Source organism: Podarcis pityusensis (assembly GCF_964106645.2).
Source record: "Podarcis pityusensis genome assembly, chromosome: 3".
NCBI lineage: Eukaryota > Metazoa > Chordata > Lepidosauria > Squamata > Lacertidae > Podarcis > Podarcis pityusensis.
This window is the reverse complement of record NC_138026.1, coordinates 54,168,357-54,174,356: the sequence shown is the minus strand read 5'-3', so window position 1 is coordinate 54,174,356 and position 6,000 is coordinate 54,168,357. Positions and strand designations below refer to the sequence as shown.

The 6,000-nt window shown below is 41.2% G+C and overlaps 1 protein-coding gene across 5 annotated transcripts in view; it reads left to right on the top strand.

Annotated features, from left to right (window-relative positions):
- Window positions 1-6,000, top strand: part of CEP85L (centrosomal protein 85L) — a 90,027-nt gene that overhangs the window by 58,266 nt on the left and 25,761 nt on the right. The window lies entirely within an intron of this gene.

The following is a 6,000-nucleotide window of genomic DNA, read 5'->3' as shown; positions in this document are numbered from 1 at the left end:
TGATTATAAGAAACATCTATATAAACCAGGGATGGCCAACACATAGCCCTCCAACAAATCACATCATACTTAACACAGGCCTGCTGGAGCTGGTGGAGTTGGAATCTAGCAACACCTGGAAGTCACAGTTCACCACCACTAATCTAGACCATAACTGCTTCTCACACATTTAAATGAGGAGTGCACTTTAATGAGTTCCCATCCATATCTACAAACATGCACACATGTAAAATGAGAGACTCTACAGGCATCCCATTTTAGAAAACCTGTGGATGACACAGCCACTGGCCATTTAAGGGTCTTTGAACTAGTTACATGTTCTCTCATGCTCACTGTTATATTTTCATGGATTTTCATTCACGAGCACAACTTCTACTCACGCAAGGCAGCCCTTCGAATTCCTGTAAAGATGGTAGACACAGGTTTTCCTCAGATGGCCTTTATCAAGCTGCTGACTTTTAAAAGTCAAGTGTCCTATCAAGCACCCTTCATGGTGTCAAGTGGTAGAGGTTAGTTTTTTTGGAACAGAGCCAAATCGTTAAGCCCTTTCACTTATTCCCCACAATAAATTACTTGACAATTTTTCCGTTTTCTTCATGGCCTTCTTGCAATTACAACGGTTACAGAGCCTGAGAAGTTGATTGCTTTTCCGGATGGTAATAGTCACATTGGTAGCAGGTGGGTCCTCCTTCCTCTTGTGCATTTGCTCCTTACCAGTCCTGCTGCGTTCCTGAAGGAACACTTCATCTGATTGTCATAGTGCTCCACATGCCTAATCTGTAATCAAGACTGCATTATGTTTTTCCTGTCTATCCAAGAAAATGCTGCATTTTATTTGATTCTTTGTTGTTGTTGAATTTATGGCAGACATGGGGTTTTTTTTGTTTTTTTGGGGGGATCCTTTTCATACTTTGGCTAGATAATAGAATCCTGCTCTCTAAGTAACTGCATTTGACAGCATCTAGGCTTTCCCCTTCTCTTGGAAGTGCTGGATATCCCTCCCTCCATTAATGAGCTGAAGAATGCCATCAACTCTCAGGCATGTGGTGAAGCCCCAGGACAGGACAGAATCCCAACAAAAGGGCTGAAAGCCAGCTTCAGTTCCTTCCTCATGACACAACTCCATGGCCACATCTTGCATTGTTGGGAACAAGGATCTGCACCACAAGGACACGTGTGACTCCAGCATTGCAAACCTCTACAAGAACAATTGTGACCCACCATTATTGTATCAGCTATCATGAAATCTCCCTGCTGAGTACTGTGGGGCAAGCTTTCGCCTGTGTAAATCTCAACAGATTACAGCTATTCACTAAAGGGTGTATTGTCACAATGTGGGTTTAGAGCTCAGAGGTCAACAGTTGATCTGATTTTCTCACTGCACTGGCTGCAGGAGAAATGCTAAGAGCAGAGACACTCCTTGGGCACCACCTTCATAGATCTGATGAAGGCCTTTGACCTCATCAGCACTGGTGACCACATGCTACCCAGAGTGGCTGGGGCAACCCAGTCAGATGGGTGGGGTACAAATAATAACATTATTATTATTTTGCTTGAGGTGGTAGACAATTTTGTCAAACTGGACTCCACCAATACCAGCAACCTTTTCATCAATGCCAAGCTGGACAAGGGTATTGGCAAGGCAGCTATTGCAATGACTTGCCTCTCCATAAAGGTATGGAAGAGTGTGATGCTAACATCCAATACCAATATCTGGTCTACCAGGCTTGTGTGTTGAGCACTCTGCTTTATGAAAGTGAGTCCTGGGCAATTTACAACCTCCAGGAGCGACTCCTCAATGCCTTCCATATGTGCTGTGTTAGGAAGATTTTGGGCATCACATGACAGGACAGAGTCTCAGACAAAGATGTCTTCTCCCAAGCCCATATTCCCAGCATGTTCGCCCTTATGCCTTAGCGACATTTACATTGGCTTGGTCATATCCACAGAATGGAAGCTGGCAAGATCTCCAAGGACATGTTCTACAGAAGGATGGCTTCAGGCACTAGGCCTGTTGCCAGACCCAAGTCTGCATCACAAAGATAACTGCAAATGTGACATGAATGCTGCTGACATCAACCCTGCCTTATGGGAATCCTCTGCAGACTATCGCAGTGCCTGGTGACAGTCAGGTTGTGCATCCACAGCAGTGACCAGAGGAATGATTACTGGGAAGAATCACCATGGTGCATCTGCTGCAGCAAAATTGGATGCCTTCATCCACCCCACCTGCAATAAAACATGTTACTCCCATATCTCTACAGCCACAGCTGGTGCTGTAAAACTCCAGTGCTTTGACTTTACCCTCGAAAGGTGCACTCTTCCATTGTCTCCTAAGACAGATGCCAACAAGTAACTTCTAAATCTGAAGGAGTCTGAATCTTTATTAAGGTCATTTTTTAAAATATGTGCATGCAACACTTGGAAAGCCCTCCATTGTACTTTGGCACTGCGTTACACATGAGCACATATTAAAATGTTGCTGGCATATACATTCACATTACTTCTTATAGAAGATTGACAGAAGAGCTGTCGTTAAAGTGTATTTGTATGTTGTATGTATGTAGGCCACAGGCAACCCAAAGATTTCTTTTGTTTTCAGTCAACCAAAACAGTTGACATTTCTTGATCTTTGATTTAACAGTAGCGCTAACACCCGATGATTATTATATCACTACTAATATTAGTATTAGTATACATTCTTGTTTACTATCCCTTGATCGTGATGTTTTCCTTTATAACATGCTAAACACATTTCAAAGAAGGTGATAGTTTGTAAAGATCACTAGAGAATTCGAATGTAATGGGAAGATAATATGAACACTTATTAAAACAAGTGCTTCTATACTTAGGACAGACCTTCTGTTATCTCTGGAAAATTCCAGACACACTTGCTCTGAACGTCATCTGAAGTGCCACCTAGAAGTGTTGTCCAGAATATTGGCCAGAATATAAGTGGAAGGCTTTCTGGCAAATGTGTTACTGACTTTGGTGCAGGGCTTAAAAGGAATTGTTTTCTTTTTTCAATTTGTTTTAACATTATGTGTTAGGTTTTTCAGCTGGTCCATAGGTATGTGGTATGAGTCACCCCGCTGGAGACACTTCTGTCACTGAAGTGTACTAGCTCCAGGAGGTGTTATAAAAGAAGATGAATTAGATAAATCACAAATGAGATAAAAATAGTATTTTTTTCCTCTCGTAGTTTAGCTAGGATTACAGTGACTCTTCTTCTGAAGGGCGGGGGGCATTTCTTGGAAAACTGCTTAACCTGGAAAGTAGAAGCAGAATGGGTAACTATGTAACACTGAACAAAAATGAAGGTGCAAGTGCCTCTATTAGCTATTTAGTGTTCCATCAGTTTGTGGAATCAGTGGACAAATTTACACTAAAATTGTGTCATTTAGAAGCCCATGATGGAAACACTCCGCTAGTGTTTAATTTAGCTTTCTGCATTTCTCTTAAAATAGCCAGTTGTGTTTGTCAAATTCTCTATCATTATATAGAGACAAAGACTGGTCTTTCATTCTGCATGAGTGATATTGGCTGCTAGTTGGGTATTTGTAACATGGAATGGTAGCTTCCAGCATTCCAGTAGTGTTCCAGGGTGTGGTCATAACAGCTGTAATTTCCTTGTATTTTGGAACTTGCATGAACATGGGAAGCCCTTAACACAGCATGTTGAACTAAAAGGTTTTTTGTTAATTGAATACACATATGTTTAGTATTGAGAAATCAGTTCCCAAGTGCAAAATCTAATACACAAAATGGGCAGCATGGAACTTAGCGATTTTCCAGAAGGTTGCTTCTTTTATCAGCTGGAGAGCTTTAGTGAGAGGCATGTGAACATAATCTGTTCATGTGCCCTTGGAAAGTCAAAGGTAGGCTCATAGATCCATGTAGATGGCACAATGATGATACTACAAAACATAGCACTGTTGCTTCAAAGCCCTCACTAGGATGCTGGTGGTGAAAGAGCTGCTGTCTGGAAGTGGCCTTAGGGGGAAAAGCGCGCGGGGGGGGGGGTGTAATAGCACACAGGCTTCACCACTGAGCAAAAGCACAATCTGTGGAACCTAAAAGAAAGGTGTATGCATCCAGTATGCGCTATTTCATTGATCTCTAATATAATATAAAGGGCAATAGGATCAGAAACTGAAATAATTTTGTGTAACCTATTTCAGTCCCCAGCAGTGGAAGGCTTCATTTAAATTCACCATTCTTTTAGGGACCTTGCACTGTTTGCCAACCTAAATCTGTGTTGATGTAATATGAGACCACTGCTTGCTATTTTAAAGCTATTCTTTCAATAATTGGAATGCCTTTATATCAAGGGTGTGGAACATCTTGCCTGCAGGCCAGACTTGGACCACCAGGCCATTTCCTCTAAAGATGCTCACCCGCCCCATAGCTGATGTTATAGGTGCTGTCCAGTGTGGGGCAGGTATCAACATTGCCACAAGAGGATAATTGGGAGCTGAAAGTGAGCTCCTGGTTGTTCCTTTGCTGGAGCAAGACACACTCCCTCCCCCCGCTTCCCCTCCTCCACAGGAGAGGGCAACTTCTTCAATAGCTTCAGGCAGCTTCCATTGAAACCACTGCTAAAACAGCTTTCCATCTCCATTTTAGTGGTTTCAGTGGAAACAGCTTGTTGCTATCAGAGCAAGGCAATACTTGAAAATGGTTCTCATGATCTCTTTAACTTTTCTTTTCCTAGGGCAATTGCTCTGTCCTTCACCCATTTACTATGCATACTGTATGTTCCAAATACTTCGCTATCTTTGTTATATTCTGGATTGTCTATGGTGCGCTTTCATGGTTAAAATGTGGAAACCAAAGCTGAAGACACAGGTGGATATCAAAGCCTCACCTGTATATAGAGTAATACTTGAAATTTCATATATTTCAAGTGTTCTGATTTGAGTAATTTTATGTTATGTTTTTAAAAACCTTCTATTGTGCTTTTTTGTGTCATACTAAACTCAAAAAGCAGTTCAGCTATAATCCTCAAAGAGCTTACTTTTAGAATTGAACAGTTGTCTTTTTAGGGATTCTTCACAATTAAAAATAAATAAAGAGTTGATTGGATCCTTTAGAATTCTAACATCAATATTTAAGAATACCAGTTACTTTTGTCTTTCAGTAACATAGTAACATAGAATTTAATCTGCTTAGGAACCTGCTGTGTGTATTCAACACCATGTGTTCTATATGAATCAAGAGTGCCTTTGTTGTTCTGGGCTGTATCAAGGGAAGTATATTTATAGCACTAGGGGTGGAAGAGTTGGATGTAAGTAGTGGAAAAATCAAGTGTGTGCTTTGGAACAAGGAGCAAAAACAATTACGTCTGAACACTAAAGTTTCTTTAAAAACAACACAAGTACAGGTGGTGAATTCAGTGTTGCATTAGTACGAATGTTCTGTCTGGACAAGCATTTCAGCTTGCCAGATGGAACAATCCCCTCTCTCCTCCCCCTTTCTATGCTGTTCTGGGGATTCTCCCAACTCTGCTAGATCCAATTGAGGGGAGAGGGAGGAAAGCCCCACTGGCAAGCAGAAGTCAAGCAGGGCTTCCACTGATGGGGCTCCTTAGATGAATCCCACCCAGAATGTGGAACTAGATGGCCCATTGGTCTGATCCAGCTGCTTTCTTCTTGGGTTCTTGTCTCTCCCTGCAAACTTCTACATGTTTACATATTCGTAATAGTATTTTATCTTGGGTTTTTTGAACTCTTGCAGTCCATCAGTTGATTTTATGAGAAGCAATAGATACCCATTTATATGCTAAAAGAAAACCATATTGTTTTATTCACCCTAGGACAGAAACTAATCTAAAACTCACTGAATCCCTTAATATCCTAAAGCCATTCCTTTTGTTCCTGGGTGGTATTTCTTCCAAGCATACGTACCTATTGGATTGAAAGCAAAAATTCCCACTAATATGTTTTATAAGGGTTTGGAATTGACTTTTAACATGTGGCGGCTTGTCTAGTTACTGATAAG